This window comes from Pelophylax lessonae (assembly GCF_965119305.1).
Source record: "Pelophylax lessonae genome assembly, chromosome: 2".
Lineage (NCBI taxonomy): Eukaryota > Metazoa > Chordata > Amphibia > Anura > Ranidae > Pelophylax > Pelophylax lessonae.
The window spans coordinates 35,824,503-35,850,508 of NC_138769.1; the positions used below are offsets into that span (position 1 = coordinate 35,824,503).

At 44.3% G+C, this 26,006-nt stretch overlaps 1 protein-coding gene across 1 annotated transcript in view; it reads left to right on the forward strand.

Moving 5' to 3' along the window:
- Window positions 1–1,425: 1,425 nt before the first annotated feature.
- STYXL2 (serine/threonine/tyrosine interacting like 2) overlaps window positions 1,426–26,006 on the forward strand; it is a 159,879-nt gene continuing 135,298 nt past the window's right edge. The window contains exon 1 of the mRNA XM_082247011.1: window positions 1,426–1,530. The gene's annotated coding sequence lies outside the window, so the exon portion shown is untranslated. The remainder of the gene's footprint in view (window positions 1,531–26,006) is intronic.

A 26,006-nucleotide genomic window follows, 5' to 3' on the forward strand; every position in this document is an offset into this window, starting at 1 on the left:
GCAAAAAAATAGGATGATTTGCGGACAAGCGGAGCGGCCGTGGGAAAGAGCCCCTACACAACTTTGGTCAGTATTTTTCATCTGTTGCAAAGTTTGTGGGGAAGGCAAAATTTAAGCAGATTAAACTTCAGTTTATAACATTTTTGATTTTTACATGACTTATTGATTGGATGACAATGGTCGCCAAATAGGGAAAATCTAAGACAGGGGGTTCCAATCCCTTCCCTTGCTATCTAAAATTTTAAAAAAATATAATAAAAACGAAAGATTTTAAATATACTAAAAAATAAATAAATAAATAAATAAAATATACAGTATATATATTATGTAGGTATAATATTTTGGCAGCTCTACCTTTTTTTTTTTTACACAACTTTGGCCGTATTTTTCATCTGTCGCAAAGTTTGTGGGGAAGGCAAAATTTAAGCAGATTAAACTTCAGTTTATAACATTTTTGATTTTTACATGACTTATTGATTGGATGACAATGGTCGCCAAATAGGAAAAATCTAAGACAGGGGGTTCCAATCCCTTCCCTTGCTATCTAAAATTTTAAAAAAATATAATAAAAACGAAAGATTTTAAATATACTAAAAAATAAATAAATAAATAAATAAAATATACAGTATATATATTATGTAGGTATAATATTTTGGCAGCTCTACCTTTTTTTTTTTTACACAACTTTGGCCTGTATTTTTCATCTGTCGCAAAGTTTGTGAGGAAGGCAAAATATAAGCAGATTAAACTTCAGTTTATAACATTTTTGATTTTTACATGACTTATTGATTGGAAGACAACGGTCGCCAAATAGGGTAAATCTAAGACAGGGGGTTCCAATCCCTTCCTTTGCTATCCAAAATTAAAATAAAAAAAAAATAAATAAAGATTTTAAATACACTAAACAATAAATAAATAATATATATATATATATATATATATATATAATGTATGTATAATATTTTGGCAGCTCTTCCTTTTTTTTTTACACAACTTTGGCCTGTATTTTTTATCTGTCGCAAAGTTTGTGGGGAAGGCATAATATAAGCAGATTCAACTTCAATTTATAAAATTTTTGATTTTTACATGACTTATTGATTGGATGACAACGGTCGCCAAATAGGGTAAATCTAAGTTCCAATCCCTTCCCTTGCTATCCAAAATCTAAAAAATAAATAAACACAAAAAAAAAAAAAAAAAAATTATATATATATATATATATATATATATATATCTATGTAGGTATAATATTTTGGCAGCGCTTCCTTTTTTTTTTTTTTTTGTTAACACAACTTTAGCCGTATTTTTCACCTGTGGCGAAGTTTGCGTTGCTGTGTCACACATGATGAGATTTGCAGGGTCCCTGCCTCGCCCCCCCCTCCTCTGACATTCCATGTGGGGACACGCTATCAGCAGCCAATGCTGGACGGCTACTAAATATAGCGGGCTCAGGACTCACAGCCTGTGACTTCACCCTCCCGGGCCTGGATGATTCGGTGATTCTCAGCAAGGCACCCCCTGTGACGCCAGGTAAATCTGTATGTTTCGTGTCCGTATTCTTGTTCCCGAGCCCCGTCTACTGTCAGCGAGCCTGAGCTCCAGGTCTGGGGGTGACAGGCGCGCCCAGCTACGCGTCCAAACGCCCCGCTGCTTTGTGGAGTCTCGCTCTTTGCTGGACCTGCACGCTTAGCTGGAGCCTGACTTAACAAGCCAGCTGTCTGCGGGCCTCAGAGGCCTATGACAGCCGCCTGCTAAGGACACACAAGAGCGAGCCGGCTCCACTTCTAATGCTCGCTCCCCGGGCTCCTTCCACTTTATTGAATTATAATAAGCTGTAGAAGAAACATAGGAGAGTGATGGCAGAAAAAGACCGAGTCTGACCCCATTTTTATTTTTTGATCTCTGTCCTGGGGATGGTAAAAGTCACTTACCGCTGACCGACTTTCCTGGAAATCTCTTCCCAGCATCAAATACTCTTTCGGTAAAATAATACTTTCTAAGATTAGTTTTGAACTTTCCTAGTGATAGTTGAGCTGGGCAGAGGGTGAGCCGTGGGGATCAAGGATTTGTTTTAAGATTGCAAGCTCTTTTGCCAGGATTCCAAAGCTGGCCATACATGTGGATACATTTTAGTCCATTTAACCACCGGAAGCATTTGCCCCCTTAATGACCAGGCCATTTTTTGCGATTTGGCACTGCCTTACTTTAACGGACAATTGCGCAGTCGTGCGACGCTGTACCCAAATAAAATTGATGTCCTTTTTTTCCCACAAATAGAGCTTTCTTTTGGTGGTATTTGATCACCTGTGCGATTTTTATTTTTTGCGCTATAAACCAAAAAACTGCGATAATTCTGAAAAAAAAAATAATATTTTTCACATTCTGCTATATAACATTCCCAAAAAAAAATTGAAAATCAAAAATTTTCATCCTTTTAGGCCAATTTGTTTTCTGCTACATTTTTTTGGTAAAGAGTATTTTGATTGGTTTGTTAGGGGAAATGTCATTTATGGCAATTTATGTCATTTTTATTCATTTTTTTTTTTTTTTACTAGTGACTTTTAGCGTGACTGCGACATTGCGGCGGACAGATCGGACCCCTAACTGATGTTTTTGACACTTTTGGGGGGACCAGTGACATTACTACAGTAATCAGTGCTAAAAAATATGCACTGTTACTGTAATAATGACACTGGCAGGTAAGGGGTTAACCCAGGGGTGATCATAGGGTTAAGTGTGAGCCTAGGGGAGTGTTTTCTAACTGTGGGGGGAGGGACTTGTGGAATCAGCACAGAGACCGGTGATCCTATATAGAAGGATCACAGGAGCTCTGTGTTCATTGCAGAGAGAACAACGGTCTGCTGTGTTTACAACAGCAGACCATCGGTTTCTCTCAGCGGGGAGCAATCGCGGGTGCCCGGCGGCAATTGGTGCCGCCAGTCCCATGGATCGGCATCCCTGCTGCCTAGTGGGGGCGAACTGACATACCCTTACGTCGATTCGCTCAGCCGAGCCAGCCTGCTGCAGTATATCTGTGGCAGGCGGTCAGCAAGTGGTTAAGGACCAAATCACACCAAATACGAGGTGCAGGAAACCTGTGTTTGTCAAAACGCACTGGATGTGCGATCTGCTGCGTGCGTCAAGGTATTCCTAGCGACACCCCTAGTGGAGATCACAAAAACAGTGCGCTTGCCTGCTCCGGATCGCATGCTACCACAGTTTCATGCCATCTGGTTGGCATTTCCTTTTTTAATAGTAGTGTGTGCATTACTTTTGCTGCGATTCAGTGCGATTTCAGCCCATTCCAATTAATAGGCCTAAAGTTGCATCACAGGAACACGGACTCCGGGTGTGAACCGGCCCTTAACCACTTCCAGACCTCCCACCGTGTATTTATGTCACTACTTTGATGTTAAATACCGGGGTTATGGCAGCAGATAGCTGCCATAACCCCGGTATTTTCTTATACGGCAGGCGGTCCGCTTTGGCATAAAAGTGGTCCCAGCGGTGGATTCACCACGGGATCACTTTAATGGGCGGCGGGAGAGGTGACCCCCCCTTCCCACCACTTCTCGGTCATTTTCCCTGTTTACCGGAGCCGTTGGTAGCGAGGAAAACGATCCGATCCCCCCGTGCGGATAGATAGGAAGCCGAGTGAGGGCAAGAAGGCCCCTGCTCCACTCTATGCCCTTAGAGGATCGGAGCGATGTCAAACATCACTTCCACCCAATGGTGTTAAAGGGCCAAATTGAAAAAAAAAAAAAAGTTTTTTTTTTTTTTAATTGCATTTTAGTGTAGATGTGAGATGTGAGGTCTTTTTTGACCCCAGATCTCACAATAAAGAGGACCTGTCCTGCTTATTTCTATTACAAGGGATGTTTACATTCCCTGTAATAGGAATAAAAGTGATCAAAATGTTTTTCTTTTAAAGGGACAGTGTAGAAATGAAAAGTAAAAAGTAAAATAAATAAAAATAATTAAAAAGCCCCACAGGGCTTTTTTTCAGTAGGAACGTGAGGGAACGCAGTTCCGGCACCTCCAGCACTGACTATGTAATGACAAGAGGAGCTGTGGTGTGCTGGAGAGTCTATTGATGCTGGCTGCTGGGGGATCTATTGTTCCAGGAGGGGATATATTTTTGCATGGCAGAGGTCTATTATTGTTGCTGGAGGAGGGGCTTATGTTGCTGAAAGGAATCTACTGTTGAGGGAGGGGTCTATTGTTGCTGGATGTTGGGGGATATTCTTTAAGGTGGCAGTCTATTGTTGCTGGGAGGTCTATTGTTGCTTGTGGGGGAACTATTGCTGTTGGTTGGGCTATGTTGCTGGGTGGGTCAATTGTTGCTGGGATGGATCTACTGTTGAGGGAGTGGTCTATGGTTGCTGGCTACTGGAAGAGTCTATTGATGCTGGGCTGATGCTGGGAAATCTGTTGTTGCTACTGGGGTTTATTGTTGTTAGGGGTCATTGTTGCTGGGGGTCTATTGCTGCTGGCAAAATCTGTTGTTGCTGTGAACGGTCTATTACTGCTGGGGATCTACTGTACTGCTTTTCTTGTTATTATTAACACATTTCTTATCACCAAAAAGTTATACTTTATTCTGTAATCTGTAGTTTCCAAAAAGGGCGGTACTGGGTGGTGGGTTGGGGTTGGAACCAAGGGAAGTTGCTCAGAGGTGGGTAGGGGGGCGGAGACAAGAAGTGACTCAGAAGAGGGGAGTTCCTGTACCTATTCTCTGAGAAAAAAAGCCCTGCGTGCCCACATATGTAAATGGCATTCAAACCACACATGTGAGGTATCACCGCGATCGTTAGATCGAGAGTAATAATTCCAGTCCTAGACTTCCTCTGTACCTCTAAACTGGTAACCTGTAGAAATTTTAAAGCTTCGCCTATAAGGAGTTAAGGTAACATAGTTTGTCGCCATTCCACAAGCATGCGCAATTTTAGAGCATGACATGTTAGGTATCAATTTACTCTGCGTAACATTATCTTTCATATCATAGAAAAATATTGGGCTAACTTTACTGTTTTCTTATTTTTTTATTTAAAAAAGTGTATTTTTTCCCAAAAAAAGGCCGCTGTGTAAATACGGTGTGACATAAAGTATTGCAACAATCTCCATTTTATTCTCTAGGGTCTCTGCTAAAATATATATATATATATATATATATATATATATAATATATAATATTTGGGGGATCTAAATAATTTTCTAGCAAACATTACTGATTTTAACTTGTAAACAAAAAGTGTCAGAAATAGGCCTGATCCTTAAGTGGTTAACTTCTTGACACCGACGGCTCGCAAATGTACTGTTGCTCGGCAGGTGGGCCTTGGCATATTTGCGCACCACACTGCAAACACAGCTGCCTGCTCCCATCACAGTTAGCGGCGGCTAATGTAGAACTGCTTCCGATCAGGAGCTTTCCAATCATGTGGCTGCCGTGATTGGCAGTGATGGTGGTCACATGATTCGAAAGCTCCTGATCGCAAGCAGCTCTCGGTTTGCCGCCGAAAACTGTGGCAGCTGTGTTTGCAGTGCCCTGCCTCCCGGCATGTGAAACCCATTAAAGGGTCGGGAGGTGCCGGCGCCAAGGGGGTTAAACTCTTAATCACTTAAGGATCAGAAGGTTTTACCCCCTTAAGGACCAGGCTGTTTTTTGCGATTCGGCACTACGTTACTATAACTCACAATTGCGCGATCATGCAACGATGTACCCAAAATAAATTGATGTCCTTTTTTTCCCACAAATAGAGCCTTCTTTTCAAGTTATTTGATCACCTGTGCAGTTTTTATTTTTTTGCTATAAACAAAAAAAGAGCGACAATTCTGAAAAAAATTTTTTACTTTCTGTTATAAAACATATCCAATAAAAAATAATAAAAAAGAACTATTTTTTTTCATCATTTTAGGCCAATTTGTATTCTGCCACATATTTTTGATAAAAAATAATCCCAATAAGCGTATTTTGATAGGTTTGCGCAAAAGTTATTGCGTCTAAAAACTAGGGGAAAGATTATTATTTATTTTTTTTCCTAGTAGTGGCAGCGATCAGCAATTTTTAGAGGGACTGTGACATTGTGGCGGACAGATCGGACCCCTAACTGACACTTTTGGGGGGACCAGTGACATTACTACAGTAATCAGTGCTAAAAATATACCCTGTTACTGTAATAATGACACTGGCAGGGAAGGGGTTAACACCAGGGGCAATCAAAGGGTTAAATGTGTCCCTAGGGGGTGCTTTCTAACCGTGGGCAGAGTTGTATAAAGTACTCGAAACCCATACTTGAGTAAAAGTACAAGTGCTCGATCAAAAAGTGACTTGAGTAGAAGTACTAAAGTATTCAACATTTTTTGTACTTAAGTATTGCAAGTAGTTTTTTTAAAAATTTTGCTACTCAAGTACTGAAAGTAAAAGTACAAGTACTGTGTTTTGTAGTTATTAAAGAAAGAAGTCAAAAGTTTGAAAATCATATTGTTATTTATTATTTCAAATGCAGCTTTTATTTATACATACAGTAGCATTTATTTTCGTATGCGCTGATAATACACATGTTTTGAGCTTCATGAAACCTGCCATCTACTGTTCTGGCAGTGGTAATTTTTATAATAGTAACGAGTAACTATGCAGCACAAAAAAAAATATCGGAGTAGAAGTATTGCAATCATTGAAAAAATTTAGTGAAGTAAAAGTGGAAGTAGGAGAAAAAAATTCTACTCTAGGAAAGTACAGATACCGCCTTTCCGTACTTAAGTACAGTAGTGAAGTAGTTCTACTTAGTTACTATACATCTCTGACTGTGGGGGGGGGGGAGCTTTGTGCATGAACACAGAGACCTGTGTTCCTAACTGACAGAACAGCCGTTCTGTCTCCACGAGGAGTGATTGTAAGTTGGAGTAATCAGTGCTAAATAATATCCACTGTTACTGTACTAATGACACTGGCAGGGAAGGGGTAAACACCAGGGGTGATGAAAGGGTTAAGTGTGTTCCTAGGGAGTGCTTTCTAACTGTGTGGGGATGGGTTTGCTGCATGAACACAGAGACATGTGTTCCTAAATAAGAGGAACACAAGATCCCTGTGTTCATCATTGACAGCCTTGTTTACATCGGCAGACGGCCGTTCTGTCTCCACGGGGAGCGATCGCGGGTGCCTGGCGGACGCCCACTTATTGGCTCCCCCTGTTGCCATTCGGTGCCCGCCCCCATTATCTATTACACAAAGTGACGTACAGGTACGTCGTTTCGCGTAATAGAGCTGACCTGCCGCAGTAAAACTATGGCGACTGGTCTGCAAGTGGTTAAAGTGGTGGGCAAGTATCCAGCACACACTGCACACATTAAGGATACGCCACTGGGTATTAGCCTGTTGCAGTCCCTGTACTGCAGAGCTGATGTGTGAGAGGCAGGAGCAGCACAAGGAACCAATCAGTTCATGTGCTGACAAGAAACATGCTGATAGATGGAGAAAGAGAGAGTTCATCACTGGGTTGCTTCTCCTTTTACTGTCCAGTCCCAGAATGGGGGGGCCATCCAGAAAGACCTGGGCTCAGTGGAAGTGGGTTGAATACTGCCGCTTTTCACACTGATGACATCTAGTGGAAGAAACAATGTACTCCGGGGGAAAATCTCTGCCTTGAAGCTGAATATTGCAAAACATTTCCAAACATTACATGCCGACTATCAGCTTTCAGGGACCCCTGGAACGTGCACCCCCGGCCATCTTTTCAAGGTTCGGCTGTCCCACCTGCTGGCCGTAGTAGGCGTCCCTGGGTAGAGTAGAGGGGGTCCAGCAAGTATCTGGTTCGTTGATTTCCACTGGCTAGAAAGAACCCGGAAGCGATGTGATTTATGTCACCTCTGGTTTCGGCTGCCACAATCTGTGCTCCATTAACTTTACAGGAGTGCTGGGGAGACATCAGGGGTCTAAATAACTTGTCAGCCCCCTATGTGATAATAATAAAGGTAAAGTGGTTGTAAACCTCAGACATGAAATATGAACAAAGCATATCCTTCTATCATGTGTACTTGTCTCACTCCAGAGCTCTAAGTGTAATTTCTGTCTGCTGCTTCCTTCCTCTGCTATCAGCATGCAGTGCCGGGACAAGGTCATCTAGAGCCCAGGGCGAACATGCCACACTGTGCCTCCCCCCCCCTTAAGATGCATGAGCATTATGTGCCTTCCCTTCCCCAAAAAACTGAGCACTAATCTGCATGATTACCCCCCCAAGCATAAGTTCCCCCTCCTTCCAGTACAAATCTGTCCCCCTGCTGAAATCCCCCCCACCTAGAACAAATTTTTGCCTCCCCCCCTAAAAAAAATTAAGAATCATCCCTTCTAGCATAAATCCTTTACCACTAAAATTTCCCCTCAAGTACACCCGCCCCCCCCCCCCCGCCAGCACAGATACTCTCCCTCCCAATCCCAAATCATCCTTATTAGCACAAAGGACCTAAATCACCACTCCTAGCACCCCCCCGCCCAGATTTTTCTCCTAAAGCAATTCCTATTGCCTGCCGCCCCCCAAATTCCCCCTTACAAACACAAATCTCCTCCCCTTCAATGTCCTCCCAGCTCCTAGCCGCTTTACATGATATCACAGTGCCCAGGAAAGCTGCCCCTTCTGCCCACATCTTGTCCTGGCCCTGTCAGCATGAGTCACTTCTGACAAGTTTTCCTGACACCAAGAAAAAAAAGGTGACAGAGCAGGGACCTCCAGCCAATTGACAGCCCCAGCTCTGTTCCTGTGTGCTGTGTGAAGGGGGGTGTGACTCTCCCTTCCAATCAGCTCTCAGAACTCTCCTCACTGAGCTCTGCAGAGTGTAACTTCAGCTCTCCGCCCCCTTTTTTCTGAATTCTCAGACAGCTCCCCTCCCGCTGCCTGTAAAAACAATCAAGCAGCTAAACAGCCGCTATGATTGTTTTTACTGTGCAGGGAATCACCTTCTGAATGATGCCTGTAGCTGCACCCATCATTCAGATATCTCCACTTAAACCTAAGGACGTCATAAGACGACCAGCGGTATAAAAGTGGTTAACACAAGTGCAAGAAAATATGCAGTGAAATTGTTAAGGGCTATTATTTTTTATCTTATTTTTGGCTGGAGTTCTGCTTTAACCACTTCTGGACCGGAAGATTTTACCCCTTAATGACCAGGCCATATTTTCCGATTCGGCACTGCGTTACTTTAACGGACAATTGCGCGGTCGTGCGGCACTGTACCCAAATAAAATTGATGTCCTTTTTTTTCCCACAAACAGAGCTCTCTTTTGGTGGTATTTGATCACCTGTGCGATTTTTATTTTTTTGCGTCATAAACAAAAAAGTGCGACAATTCTGAAAAAAAAAAAAAAAACTATATTTTTCACATTCTGCTATATGACATTCTCAAAAAAAAAAAAAAAATGTAAAAATCATTTTAGGCCAATTTGTTTTCTGCTACATATTTTTGTTAAAAAAAAAATGCAATAAGCGTATTTTGATTGGTTTGTACAAAAGTTATCACGTTTACTAACTACGGGAAAGATTTATGTCATTTTTATTGTTTTTTTTTTTATGCTAGTAATGGCGGCGATCTGCAATTTTTAGCGGGACTGCGACATTGCGGCGGACAGATTGGACCCCTAAATGACATTTTTGACACTTTTGGGGGGACCAGTGACATTACTACAGTAATCAGTGCTATAAATATGCACTGTTACTGTACTAATGACACTGGCAGGGAAGGGGTTAACACTGTGGGTGATCAAGGGTTTAAATGTGAGCCTAGCGGAGTGTTTCTAACTGTGGGGGGCGTGGCTTGTGAAATGATAATAGAGACCTGTGATTCTATATAGAAGGATCACAGGGACTCTATGATCATTCCAGGGAGAAGAACGGTCAGCTGTGTTTACAACAGCTGACCGTTCTTCTCTCTCAGCAGGGAGCGATCGCGGGTGTCAGGCAGCAATCGGAGCCGCCTGCCCCGTGTATTGGAGTCCCCGTTGCAGAGTGAGTGTGCGTTCGCCCCCTAGCTGCAGTCGCGCGACCGATGTAGGTTTACTTCGTTTCGCGCAGGAGGGCCGCCCTGCCGCAGTAAATCGCAGTGGGCGGTCTGGAAGCAGTTAATGCCTGGGACCAGTTTACTGATATTTGTGGCATTTGTTGGAGAGATTTCTACTTTTATTTCCAGTCCCAGGGACTATATGCCTTGTGTCGCAGTGCAGTATGTTGTGCGTTGGGCTGTACTGTAAATTGCATCGAGTTGCCATTCACAATGAAGAGCAGATGCGTTGTGGCGACGCACGTTCGCTTGTGCATTTTAGCATATATTGCCCCAAGTGTTAATTGGCCCCTTCAAAGTCCCACTAAATGAAGGCTTGCATTAGGAGGAGTTGAACTCCGGGCAGCGAAAGGTCAGTGAGTCAGTGGGGGATGAGAGGTCAGATAGATTTGCTCATTGATCTCATTGATCTGCTGTTCCCAGCCGTTTCCCAATTACACGACAATGATTAGCTTAGCTTCCACACTTCAGTACATAACGAGCATTAAATAATGTATAGACGACATCATTAAAGTCCCCGAGGGTCGGCCGCAGCCATTAAAGGAACTCACAACGTTCAGCAATCAATTACCAGCATTTAAGCTCAGTATGGATTTTCTACTGAAACACGTTTGTTGCCTGACATCCATAGAGTTAAAGGTACGCTCCGGTGTAAATTAAAAACAAAGCCTTGAGATGCCCACAGGGAGCCCTACCTGCATATAGAGCAATGGTATATTTATATGCCAACCTTGGAACCCCTGCTTGGGGTGCAGGAGGGAACTTTCCAAGGCTTAAAAGATACCTGTGGCACATTTGGCCATCATCCACAATTGTGTATGTAGCACTGCCCCCTAGAGGGCTGCTGAAAATTACACCTTGCGGGTCCCCTGGGTTACCATTAGCAGGCAAAACGGCATTTAAAGTCCTTGGCTCAGACAATAATCAGTCCAGGGGGTGTTGTTTTTGTGTGTTTTTTATTTGGAACTAGGATGGGAGAAGTGATTAATGGGATACTCCAACTATGAACTATGCACAATTCTGAGGACACTAGTTGCAATGTGTGCGGCAAGGCCGCTGCTTCACCTTGCCACTGAAATGAAGATAAAAAGTATGATCCTGTTTAAGTTACTCTTCAGGGTCTAACTTGGCACCCCCTTTCTAACTTGCTGTGTGTATAGAACTCCTGTCCACTGAGACTCTCCCGGAGCGGTCCCCTTTCCTGGGCAGACCCCTGGCAAGCTTCCCGGTACTCATGGACACTGTTTTTCCCAAGGTTGCTTCTGCCTCAACTCCTCTTGTCAGTCTCCTTGACCTCCTGGCTCAGCACCACACTCCTGGTCCACTAGGCCGACTGCCTGTGACCAATTTCCACAACCAACAGGAGGAGAGACAGCCGTCACCCTCCTCCTGGGACCTGGCTTCCTGCCCAAAGACACCCTGTCACATGTGCCCTTGGCTTTTATAACATATCCCAGGATGCACCACTGTTTGTGCCAACCCACTGGGACAGTTACAAAAGCCTGTGCGTCACTGGCTGGGTTTCCTCCACTGTCCAACAGTCTCCATCTATTGGATACAGTGGGGACACTCCCTCAGGCCAGAGGAATCATACATGGACACAGGCAACAGGCCTAACTAACAATCAGGCTCTCCTGATAAGCAGATGGAGACACTAGGCTTTTACCTACCTAGCACCTACCTAGGAGGGTGTTACATGTATATAACAAAAAAAAAAAAAAAACTTTCCGAGGCTTCTTGTTGTCTTATACACAGAAAGCCTCACCTAGAAAAATGGCTGTAGTGAGTGTTTTCTAACAACCACTGGCCATATTCAGACCCCCCTTGGAATTGGGAATGGAACTGGTGATACAGGATATGGAGATGGGAAAGTTTCACAGCACAAGTCCCAGGAAGTACACACCCAGTAACCCTGCAAGGTGTTCTGTGGATTCTTGCAGCAGGAGATTACACAAAACCCAGTTTAAGGTATTTTACGTGGCCTTCTTGATTTAAGTACAGTTGTAATGTTGGCTGGATAGCAGAAGTAGTCCATGGATTTCTTTTACAGGTCATAGACATTACATGGACAGAAAACAGCAAGAATTGGGTGACAGCCACATTTTACTCTTATGACAGGTGCTTTTTAAGGCTGTTAGTGTCAGGACCCAGGTCTGAACCTGCAATCTCTGCCATGTCTGGCTGGGTTTCTTTTTTCTGAGCCACCTGGGATGCTGGGCAGCAGCCCGGACAATTCCTTGAACAACCTTGCCTTGAAACGTATTTTTCTTGAACCCTTTGCTCCTCCAATGAACTTCCTATTTTGGCCAGGCCTTTGCACTTCCTCTTTGCCCGATTATTGTGCTCTCTACAGCCTTTATCTTGCTCTTGTCTCTCCTGCTGCTGTTCTTATCTACCGCTTGTTACTAACCTTTGTCTTGCTACTGACTACAATTTTGCTTGATCCCAACCTACTTTATCTGATATTGGACTCCAGCTTGCTCAACTCTTGGTGGGGTGATTCTGAGGACCGTAACCTTGTAATAACATGCTGTAAAAGCCATCTCCACCATCAGGAGCTCTGATGAATACCGGTTAGTGCTTAGACCATGGGTGTCCAACCTTTTGGCTTCTCTGGGCCACATTGAGTGTAGAGAAATTTTCTCGAGCCGCATATAAAATATATACTATAGTTAAGGTATATAAGTAATAAAACGCTGCCGCGCCCTCCTGTGCCGCCGCGCCCCCCCCAGCCCCCCCAGCACTAATTTAACACAACTAGTGAATGATCCTCTCCGAGGCAGCCTCTGTAGCCGTGCCCCCGACTCAAATTCCTTCCTCCCCAGCAAAAAAAAAAATTGTCATGGGGCAGTGGGCCGCCTTGCCTGCGGTTCCGGGCCACATGCGGCCCCCGGGCCGCAGGTTGGACATGCCTGGCTTAGACTCTATGCCTCAGGTGAGCCCATGTCATCTGCCGGAGTGACCTGCTTCTATTCTTGTCCTGTTGGTCGGTGGAAGCTTCTGTAGTGCCAGCCCCTTAAGGCCAACTGGAAGATGACTGTCCCCAAAGGTTGCACTGACCTTGCAAGCCTCCCGCGCCTCTGACACCCTGGGTTCAGACATGTTTCAAAGAAAGAATACGATTGCAAAAGACACCAGACTGTAGCAAAGCAAATACATTTTTTACTAAGGATTCTTCAAGGAAATATACAGCCAAAGCTGTACATCCCCTATGGATCCTGGATGCACTCCTATGGATCATAGAAGTACAGTTCGTTCAGAGCAGTTTTCAGCAGAGAGTGGTCTGACATCGGCTCTCCGGAGTGGTCTGTCGGTCCAGGCACTGCATCTTCACGACCATGGAGTCGGAATCTGCCAGGTTCCTACACCGACACCTGGCTTAGCCTCTCAGTGAGCGGCTGAGAGCCTGAGCTGGCCTCTCCAGTGAGCAAGGAGGGGACAGAGCAGAGAGCTGCTGACTGAGCTGTCAGAACCGAGCGATCAGCGGTGTTCGATCGCTCGGTTCTCAGTGTAGAGGCGCCAGGGGACAGATGCAGCATTGGTCTGATGCTGCACCCATCTAGGTAAGTATACCTGGGGAAAAAACGAAGCCCATACTTCTCTTTTAAGTCAACAGAGAAAAAAGAATGTTAATGCAGATATCTTTCCAATTTTAAGCTTTAGTCTTAGCAAGTATACAGAGGACATACAGTGGAAGGAAAATCACAATAGATCAAACAGTAATAACTAATAGGCCCTAGAAGAACCTATAACCCCCAGGTATAAAAGGGAGGAAAAAAAAACCTTTCTGTGTTAAGCCGCTCCCTAAAAATCCAAATGCCACTGGCCCAGACAGTATAATTTATAAAACCACAATTTGTAAAGAATGCAATAGGCAACATCTGAGTAAGAGTTCCTCTTAATGTGCACAGATGTTATGAACTGAGTCCTTTAAGTGGGGGGTAAAAGAGGAGAGAAGTCCTTGTAGCGTAGGTGTTCAAAATCTTCAGCTAGCTCAACAAGGGCCCAGGGAGATTGCTGTGCAATGGCGACCAGCAATAATGGATAGCATATACAAAGAGATGGGGTAAAGGTGTCTGCATGCAGTGTCTTTGTAGGGTGTACACAGGGTGGACTTCCCACTCACCAATCCTGATGATACCAAGGCTCAAGGGAAAAGGATGTCCTGAAACAGGCTCTTAAAGAATCTGCCACCAGTGAAGGGTGCCTGGCCATGCACCTGGTGACACAGGGATTCAGCAGAGTCTGTAACACTGACAATGAGAGTGACCCTCGACAGTCACTCGGCCGACAGGGAGCTGGCGATTTCAGATATGTGTATGGCTCACTTGCTGAAGACTCTTCAAGCCGTCCAGGCCGCGGCGCCTGCTCACATTCCCTAAAGTGGCTGGGTCCCTGCTGTCAGCTGAAGGCCGTGGTCCCAAGAGGTAGAGCTCCTTCCCGGGCCATGCTATTTATGTCTTTACCCAGCATTCTTCTCTCTCCAGCCGTCTGGAACTTGTAGTCTGCAGCAACACTGGCTCCAATGTAAATCCTGGCTTTTCGGACCACATATCCCATGATCCCCTGCTTTCAGTAGTGGTCTCTCTCTCTCTCTCTGCCTTCAGAAAATGATGTCACAATGTCCAGGCTGAACACTAGAGGGAAATAAACTGAAGGCAGCCTTTGTTAAAGAATGTTCCACGATGATGACACAGGCAGACTAGCCAGCACCTGGCTACATATCTCTAAAGCTATAGCTAGCCAGCATTTGGCTACACATCTCTAAAGCTATAGCTACTGGTCTCTAAGCCTAACACCTGACTGTGGCAGTCAGTTGGGTTAACATGAACCTGTAGTGTAGAAGATGTGGCCAAAATATCAGGCACAGGGCAAAGAACCAGTCACCAGTATTCACTGTGGTCTACCTGCAGCTGATCTTTCCCCCATTACTGATGTACTCTATGTTGCCCTGTTCTGCTCTGTATGTGGAGGGGGCCATCTTGATTGAGGCAGGGCTTTGCTTTCTCGTATCAAAATCTCCTGCAAGACAGTGAGCAGAACAGTAGTGGCTCTTTGGGTAGTAATTAGGCACAATTAAATTTCTAAATCTTCCCAATAACAAAGCAGTGCTTCACTTTTTGAGTTTGGTACCACTTTAGAGCTGGCCATGAACAGCCTACTTCTACAATCCAACATAATGCTTTGAGAACTGGGAAATTAAGGAGCACCAGAAGACTAAGCTGACAGGCATTCCCCCCTGGACTCTTACTAATATACTGTATGTTGGGCTGATGGCCTTGTGTGGAGATATTTCACATTTTAGGCATCGATCAGAGCAGGACCCACAGTTAGTGACACATGCTGGTATACTTGCCAACATTATGCTCCCCATTCCTAGGACGTTGTTATGCTTGCTCACAGTCCGTCTTTTGTTGACCCACTTTCTGGGTGGGTGTACCTAAATCAGGCCCACTTTATGGGTTGGTTTCCTTTAAACCCCCCTCTAAATATACGGGAACCTCACTTCACACCCACTTTATATGTTGGTCCTACCCAGATTCCACTGCAAACTATGTGGGGATCTCCATCTTGCGGGCTTGATAATCACAACTGATGTTTTTTTTCAGTTATTGCACATGTGCAGTAACTCAAATAAGATTGCCGCTGTGATCCCGGGACCTGGTCCAGGACGCAGCATCGGTGGGACAAAGGGCCAAGATGCGGGACTGTCCTAGTAATTCTGGGACCACAAAGGAAGCCAAGGGTGGAAGATGTGAAAAGGCGCATCACTTTACAAAATGTCCTTCAGGAACATCCATCTTTTACTATGTCTGCCAATGTGTGAGAGACCATGGCACACCTTGCTTGGTAGACTTTCTTAAGCCCCCTAGGAGGAGATGACGAGCAGTTTCCAAATTTGAAAGACCTTGCTGATGTTTGCAGAGTTTTTCTAAAGAGAAGAGTGAAGAAAAGGGTCAAATGTGTACACGGGCTTCAGTCCGCCAAGAGAGCGTTGAATGTCAGGAAGATGCTTGTTCATCTGTGATTCACGAAACAACATCTTCCCATTGTTGGCCAACCTGAGATTGTGAAATGAATGAAGGGCTTTTTCTTTTCATAGAGTATTAAAAACATTCTATCCTGCCTGAGTTATTAGTTCTGTGTTTACCTGAAAGTAGACCATTCAGTAAGCTTGTAGATATAACTTCCATGTTTAAAGGACGCAAGGTAGTATTCCAAAGGTTGGCAGAATAATTTCTTGGTTCCCATGAAAGACTGATATATCCTTGGGAATTGAGTGAAGCATAGGTAAAAGCACTGCTCGAACTGGAAGAACGTTAAGAAAAGTTCTCCATGACCAGTGAGACCAGTGAGGCTTTTTATGCCGACGTGATAGCAAGGAGAAAGGCGAACATGACAGAAAGGCCTGTGATAAACTCACTCAGGACAGGGGCTTTTGGAGAGGACTGCAGGCTAGCCTCTTGCCTACTGACTATGGGCCCTGGCAGGGAATACTGCTTTTTGTGGGGTGTATGATGGGGGTGTGGCGGGAATCACTTTGGTTGGGGGGCCCATGGAACACAGCTTACCTTAGAGAGGTTGGGAAATCCTTCTCTCAGCTCCCTTAGCCCCTCTGTGCAAGTCACCCTGTGTTTAATAGGAGCACAGGGTGACCAAGAAAATGATGGACTTAATGGACACTGAGAATATGGTTTATATTACTCACACGGGACAGTAATATTTGTCAACAATATATCTCTAACAACATATGAAGACTCTGGGACTCCAGACCTAGGATTTATGTTAACCACTTAAGCCCCAGCCCTATTTCGGACACTTTTTGTTCACACGTTAAAACCAGTATTTTTTCCTAGAAAACTACTTAGAACCCCCAAACATTATATATATTATTTTAGCAAAGACTCTGGAGAATAAAATGTCGGTCATTGCAATAATTTTTGTCACGCGGTATTTGCGCAGCGGTCTTTAAAGCGCCATTTGTTTGGAAAAATTTTGAAAAATCACATTTCACTGCATTTAAAAAATACTAAATAGTAAAGTTAGCCCATTTTTTTTTGTATATTGTGAAAGAACATGTCACGCCGAGTAAATAGATACCCAACATGTTACGGTTTAAAATTGCGCCCCCCGTGGGATGGCGACAAACTACGGTCAATAGAGATCTCAATCTGCGACGCTTTAAATTTATTTAACGGTTACCAGTTTAGAGTTAGAGTGTAGCTCTTTTTTTAAAATTATTGCTCACGCTCTGGCGATCGCGGCGATACCTCACATGTGTGGTTTGAACAGCGATTTCATTTGCGGCTCAACTTGCGTATACGGTTTTTTTTTGTGCGCGAGCTAACGGTGACGGGGGCGGCTAAATTTTTTTTTTTCCCATTTATTTTATTTATTTTTTTAACTTTATTACAGTTTTAAAAAAAAAAAAATCTGATCACTTTTATTGCTGTCACAAGCAATGTAAACATCCCTTGTGACAGCAATATGTGTGACAGGTACTCTTTATGGAGGGATCGAGGGTCTAAAAGACCCTAGACCCCTCCACTACACTTCCCTGTATGCAAAACGCCAAAAACGGCGTTTTTGCATACAGCCGATTTTCAAATTTGCCGCCTTTTGCAGCACAGTAACCCGGAAGTGACGTCATGGACGCCGCCTCCGGGTTACATCAACGGAGACCCGATCGATGCCGTTTCCGGCATTCATCGGGACTCCATCCAGCCGGCGGACGCGCTGGCTGGGTGCTCGGGGCTCCCGGTGGGACGGGAGCCCCGAGCAAAGCCACGGAAGGCGGCGGGAGGGGGGGGGGACGTCCCCTTCCGCCCCCCGGGTAACGATCGAGCGGCTCCCGAGCCGCATCGGTCGGTACCGACGGAAAGCCAACCGTCGGCTTCAAACCACGGTACCGGGATGGTGTCTCTAGCTAGAGGCATCATCCCGGTACACTACCGCAAAGTTTACCGAGGTAGACCTACGTTAGTATGCGGTAAGTGGTTAAGGCCTAGCTTCCTATTGCCAATAAGAGACTGTTTCACACAGTCAGACTCATAGCAGATACTAATATCATCAGCTTAACCGCCTGTCTTCCACACATTGTTGATTACGCTGATTTACTCACTTATTGTCTACTGTGGGTTCTGTGTTTATAGGTAGGATAATGTGTAATGTATCTTGTTTTAGCCTTGTTGCAGTGCTGAATAAATTAACATGTTAATGATAACATTGTCTGGGCCTGCATTCCCATTCACCTATTGTTTCTGTCCAGATGGCAAAGTAATTAGTTCAGGTTAATTATATTTCTTTACACAATTTCATCTGCATATGATAATGTAATCAGGCACCTGACCTGGTAGGGTAATCTGATCAGCAGGGGGATGTCCTCATGTGAGGTATATATTCGGTGTGAGTTTGTTCAATAAAGTTCCAGATCTTGCAAGTTGTCGGCTAGCTTTATATGTAGGGCGGCTAGAATATCTGATATCTATGTTCAGACTGGAGAAAGTGGTATTCTGACAGAACCCCACAAACACAGTGTGGGTCGCGGTTCCGTTACAAGGCCTTTAATGGAGACAGCACTAAAACACTCTGCTCCGATTCCTGAGAGGGAGTTGAGAACAACAGGTAGATTCCATTCCGAATACCTCTGCTTACTCTGAGGTCTGAACCTAATTGCTCCCTTGAAGAATTGTTGGACAGGAAAAGATGTATAGACCTGGGAACACCTGTGAAGGCTGATACAGCTGGCACTTGTACTCTGAAGGAGCTGATCGATAGAGCCAGATGTAAATCCAACTGGAGGAAGCCCAGAATATTTAGAACTTATAGATCAGTACATATTCTTTCAGCAGCAGACATGTATTGCACAGACTTTGACCAGATTCCACTATAAACTTGGTTTGTGTTCACTCTCCTAACATTCAAGAGAGAGAGATGACTCTGGGGGAGCAGCCGAGGACCTCCAATCTCAAGAACCAGACAGTCAGACGTAACCGTGCTGGACATGGATGTAGAAATGCACCCAGTGACAGAAGGTCTGGCTTGAGAAGGGGCACTGGATTCCAGTAGCTGAACAGTGCTAACAAGGGGAACCATGGCCTAATTGGCCAATAAGGCATTATTTCCACTACCCTAACAACGTCTGCTCAGGGTTTTCGTAGAAACTCGAAGATGACCAGGACTTGAAGAAACGCACAGGACCCTCTGCATTACCAATGATCTGTTAGAGCATCTGCGCTTGAAAAACTTCTTGGGTACTCGAGGTCAAGCTTTTAGCAAACTTCTTACGGGATATCTGGCCTCTTCACCAGCTCTTCCTAAAATCCAGACCTGGTCTGTAAAAAAAAAATGCACGACCCTCGCACGCTCTGAACTTTGTCCCCTAGACTGTGTCGTATTCCAGCCTAGCAGGTGCCGGTCTTGAGGCAAGACCCAACTTGCCAAGTGTGGCCCGGGTTACGGTGCTGACCAGCTTGCCAAAAGATGAAGCTCCCTCAAAGGCATCTTACACTAGGCCTTTTAGAGGCTGGATCAGCAAGCCCAGGCCCCAGCCATAGCGATCACTTTGCCATAACTTGCGGGAGCAAAATTCACACCACTATGCGGATTATGTCAATTGGAGCCTCACCATAGAAACCCACACCAGCTCCGGCTCCTGAACTACAGAGTTTCTGAAAATGCTCTTGAATACTGCGTCCGCATTCTCCTTCTACATTTTCATCACTTTAAACATGGCCACAAGAGCCTAGGCTATTCACTGAATCTTCCAAGGAAGAGCGACATGCCTCAATAGGGCCTCCACAACTAGAGAGGCAGCCTTTAGATGCTTCACATCCGATTCCTTATCTCTGAATGGATAGAGCTTGGCCATCCTGCTCAGAAGGGAGGTATATCTCGTGACCTTGCTCCACTCATCCAAAATTATGTTAAATTAGAACGCTCTCTCTGGAGGTGCTTCAAGAACTTCATCTTGCGACTATATACAGGTTCTTATGCGTGTAAATGCTTCATTGTCTTGACCAAGGGCATCACAAAGGCAAAGGGGTTCATCTTGCTCTGCCTCACTTTCTGAGGTCTTCATAGATGGATGACTTGGTTAGGACAGTTCCAAATCTTCCTGACCATCCCTAGTCAGCTTGTACCCCACTCTTTAAGGGTTTTCTGCACTACGCGCCTCACCAGAGATTCCATTTGCTGGAAATCACCATCCCCTTTTCCAACCACCTGGGCTTAGTATGGCTCACACAGAGACTTGCCCTCTGGGACCTAAGTCCTGCATCCCCAGCAGGCTCCTTCCTTGGAGCGGCTGACATAGCGGTGGATGTGGTGCCTAAAGGAGGATTCAGAGCTTCCGTATTGTGGAAACTGCACAGACAGCCAACCTGCACAGGTGATAGAACCATCAGAATCACACACAGGCAGAACATATATGTTTTTGCAGAGCATATACCTGTGATGACTGCACACAGCATTTAGGGAAACTGCTGCAAGCTGCCCACCAATATCAACAGTACTGACTGCTGATTGAATTTCTCCACTGTAATGACACTACCGCCGTCCACGGCGCGAATGCGCTGAATCCCTGGGCAGTAGTAACCCAGGGACGCCAGGCTGGAAGAGAGAGCGGTGGCTTGGAACGCAAATGAGCTCCAGCCACCATAGGATGGAAGACACTAGAGCCAGGGAAGAAAAACAGACCAACACACACATCTGCTGCCATGAATATGCAATATAAAAATAGGTATCCCCCGTGACCATGCCTGGATCCAGAAGACGCTGCTACATGTGCCCAGGGTGTTTATGGCCACCTGCTAATAGCAAAGCTTTTAGGCCATACTGCCGCTTTGCTTGCCAATGGCCAAGCTTAAGCTCTTCATGGTACCATACCTATCTCCCTTCTCCACCCTGCTAATAGCTGGGGACTGCTGGAGACTCCACGTTGCACCGACTCCATTGCCCTTCTCCACCCCACTAATAGCTGGGGACTGCAGGAGACTCCACGTTGCACCGAATCCATCGCCCTTCTCCACCCCGCTAATAGCTGGGGACTTCACGTGGCACTAAATCCATCGCCCTTCTCCACCCTGCTAATAGCTCGGGACTGCTGAAGACCCCACATGACTCCGAATCCATCATCGTTCTCCACCCTGCTAATAGCTGGGGACTGCTGGGGACTCCAAGTGGCACCGAATCCATCGCCCTTTTCCACCCCGCTAAAAGCTGGGGACCTTAGGAGGAGGACAAAAAAGGAACGCGGCTCTAGCTTACAGCAAATATTTATGGGAGTGGTGTCCTATAGGGGAGTAGTGGAGACAGGGTTAACCAATACGTATGCTTCCATAGAGTCTGGCAGGAACATTTTTTTTGTGTCATTTTTTTTTTTTTTTAGTTGATGTCTCTAAGGGTCTATTAACACCAGTAGATACTCATTATTGTACATTAAACACACTGTATGCACTGGCGAGTGTTATTTGTCTGTGCTACAACGTGTTTCCTTTTTTAAGCCTCATTTAACCACTTGACCTTTGTAAGATTTGATCTCCTTCATAACCAGGCCATTTTTTGCTATTTGACACTGCGCTATTTTAACTGGTAATTATGCGGTCATGCAACACACATTTTGTTTGGTAGTATTTGATCACCTCTGGATTTTTTATTTTTTGCAACATAAATGAAAAAAGACTGAAAATTGTGGGGAAAAAACCCAATATTTTTTACTTTCTGCTATAAAACACCCTACAAAAAATATCAAATTTCTTTTTTCATTTTGTCCAAAATGTATTTTTGTCTTTGGTATAAAGAAAAATACCAATAAGTTTATATTGAATGGTTTGCATGAAAGGTTTGGCATCTACAAACAATGGTGCATACATTATATTGCCAAAAGTATTGGGACGCCTGCCTTTACACACACATGAACTTTAATGGCATCCCAGTCTTAGTCCGTAGGATTCAATATTAAGTTGGCCCACCCTTTGCATCTATAACAGCTTCAACTCTTCTGGGAAGGCTGTCCACAAGGTTTAGGAGTGTGTCTATGGGAATGTTTGACCATTCTTCCAGAAGTGAGGTCAGGCGGTAAAGTTGGAGAGAAGACCTCATTCGCAGTCTTCGCTCTAATTCATGCTAAAGGTGTTCAATCAGCTTGAGGTCAGGACTCTGTGCAGGCCAGGCAAGTTCCTCCACCCCAAACTCACTCATCCATGTCTTTATGGACCTTGCTTAGTGCACTGGTCCAAATCATTTGGAGGAGGGGGATTATGGTGTGGGGTTATTTTTCAGAGGTCAGGCTTTGCCCCTTAGTTCCAGTGAAGGGAACTCTTAAGGCATCAGCATAGCAGGACATTTTGGACAATTTCATGCTCCCCACTTTGTGGGAACAGTTTGGGCATGGCACCTTCCTGTTCCAACATTACTGTGCACCAGTGCACAAAGCAAGGTCCATAAAGACATGGATGAGAGAGTTTGGGGTGGAGGAACTGGCCTGCATCTTAACCCGATAGAACACCTTTGGGATGAATTAGAGCGGAGACTGCGAGCCAGGCCTTCACGTCCAACATCAGTGCCTGACCTCACAAATGCGCTTCTAGAAGAATGGTCAAACATTCCCATAGACACACTCCTAAACCTTGTGGACAACCTTCCCAGAAGAGTTGAAGCTGTTATAGCTGCAAAGGGGGGGGGGGGGGCAAAACAATATTGAACCCTACAGACTAAGACTGGGATACCATTAAAGTTCATGTGTGTGTAAAGGCAGGCGTCCCAATACTTTTGACAATATAGTGTATATTAGAATTTGTTTTTATACAAATATATATAATGGTGGTAATATATATATAATGGTGGTAATCAGCAACTTATAGTGGGACTGCAATAGTGCAGCGGGCAATCTGACACTAACTGAAGCTGGGGGGGGGGGGGGCTGACTAACTGCCACTGACACCACCAGTGATCAGTGAAAATACTATATAAACTGTCACAGTGCCAGTGCCACTGGCTGGGAAAGAGTTAACATCTAGACGCAATCAAGGGGTTAAATGTGTGCCGAGCAAATGTGTAATGTGTGTAAGAAAAAGGTTCATGCACTACTTTTAGTGTGACTTCAGCACGACTTGCATTGACTTCTGTTAAAAAGTCGTATGCAAGCCGTGGTGAAGTCGGGCTGGGATGTTGGATTTTTACATTTTTTGATTGAATATTATTTATAGCAGAAAGTAAAAAAATGAATATCTTTTTTTTTGTTTATAGCAAAAAAATAAAAACCACAGAGCTGATCAAATATCACCAAAAGAAAACTATATTTGGGGGAAAAAATTCTAAAAATTGTATTTGGGTACAGCGTCGCACGACCACGCAATTGTCAGTTAAAGTAACGCAGTGCCGTATCCCAAAAAATGGCCTTGTCATTAAGAGGGTAAATCTTCCTGTAGGTCAAGTGGTTAATGCAGCGCCTATTGTGAATGACCCCCATACGTTTTGTCAGAAGAACTAAGCATGCCGTTATATTGAGAGCCCATTGTGCCTGCTGCAGACTTTATCCTGGTGTCCCAGGCGTGGGTGGCCAAGACCAAACCACATAACAGGCAGATGCCATCAGCAAGGCCACCTGTGGATAGAAGGGGAAACATGTCCCTCCTCCCTGCCCCCACCTAAAACACCATCTGCTCCCCTACCAAACCATGCTCAGGCCTGTTCACATTTCTCTATTTTCTTGCAGTAAAACACATTTTTTTTTTTAATGTACAAAAAAAGCATTTTGAGTAGAAATCCCATTCACCTCCTATAGACTTTAACAAAAGTAACTTTCAATAGGTGTTTATAAGTCTGAAAACTTCATTAAAATAATCCCTGGTGATTCTTCCATTAAAGGTCAACTTCCCACCCGGCCAATTCTGACACTTCGCTCCTACATGTAAAAATCGGCTTGTTTTTCTTAGAAAATTACGTATATGTATACATACATATATATATATATATATATATATATATATATATATATATATATATATATATATATATATATATAGATATATATATATATATAGATATATATATATATAGATATATACTGTATATATATATATATATATAGTTTTTTTTTTTTTAATCAGAGGTCCTAAAGAATTAAATGGTCAATGTTTTATGTCACACAGTATCTTACAAATGCAATTTTTTTGAAAAAAAAAAAAACACCATCATGAATAAAATAAAAAAAAAAACAGTAAAGTTATCACAATTTTTTTTGTATAATGTAAAAGATGATGTTACGTAGAGTAAATAGATACCTAACATGTCACGCTTTAAAATTGCATCGTCGAATGGGGACAAACTACGGTGCTTAAAATTCTCTATAGGCAATGCTTTAAACGCTTTTACAGGTTACCAGTTTAGAGTTGCACAGGAGGTTTGGTGCTACAATTATTGCTCTCGCTCTGACGTTCACAACATTACTTTACATGTGTGGTGCGATCACCGTTTACATATGTGTGCAGGAGTAACGTATGAATTTGCGCGTAAGCACGGTGTAACAGGGGTGCTTTAAATTTCTTTTGTATTATTGTTTATTTTATACAAATTTTTTTTTCCACTTTTTTTATTTTTGGATTAACTTTATTGCTATCAAAAGGGATGAACAACATCCCTTGTGATAGCAATGGCCGTGACAGGTCCTTTTTATGGAGAGATCTGGGGTCTATTAGACCCCAAATCTCTCCTCTAACCTCCCATGCAGCTGATCAGACACAGATTGGTCTAATCGGCTGCTTTCCTGGCCGCTGGTGGACAGGTAAAGAAAAAGGCGGGACCAGAAGTGATGAAATACTCGTCGCTTCAGGTTTCTAGGGTCACAGAGAGAGAGAGGTATGATGTCAGCTCCTCTCTCTCTGTACAGGGCAGCCAGAGCTCAGGAGAGGTGGCGACGGCCACTAGAGGGAGGTGGGACCTCCTTCCCCCACCTGCAGACGTGATCGATTGGCTAATTAGTCTCATATCACTTTTGCCTAAAAGGGAATCACCGGTTGGAGAGATCCATACTGGGATGATGCTTGTAGGTGTATAACAACTATCTTAATAGTAATAGAAAAGCCCATGTATAGTGCAGTTTTTTTTATACAATTATACCTTGGAAAATCAGGAAATAATTTTGATTAACCGCTTGGCACCGGCCGTACGTATATATGCGGCCCTGTTTTTTACAGCTTACCGTGCTGAGAATGCACTCCCGGCTCAGTAGCTGACGGGGAGCTTTCTCATCATGTGACTGCTGTGACAGCCAGTAACAGCAGCCACATGACCTGAATGCCCCGCCTCCTAGCTTTTAGAACTCTTAATGGGCCGGGAGGCGGTTAGCGGAAAGGGGTTAATGGATAAATATATATATATATATACAGTATATATAAGTAAAACGGCACATTATAGGTTTAAATATTGTTCTGATTGTATTGCCATCAGTCTACAAGTCTATATACCTCAGGGTATCAAAATTATGGGAACGTTTCTAAAGTTACTCCCAAGACCAACAGATAGATATTATAATACAACCGTTTTTTTTTTTTCTTGGCAATTGTGCAAAAAACGTTTTCTCAGCAGCTCATTTGATAACAGGCCCAACGCAATACCACCTTAGGGCTCTTTCACACGGGCGATCCGATCAGATCCGCCTGTCAGTTTTTTAGGCGGATCTGATCGGATCCTCCATGCAGCTCTATGGGGCAGCGGGTGTCAGCGGAGACACCTCCGCTGACACCCGCTGCCATCCGCATCCGATCCTGTCCGTGAAATCTGGACGGATGGAAACCCTATTTTTCCATCCGTTCAGGTATCGGATCGGATCGGATCGGATGAGAGCGGACAGGCGGTCCGCTCTCATCGGATCCCCCATAGAGGGCAGCGGAGGGCTGAGACACCTCCCTCTCCGCTCTGCAAGCGGAGACGGAGCTGTCATCCGCCGGCTCAGC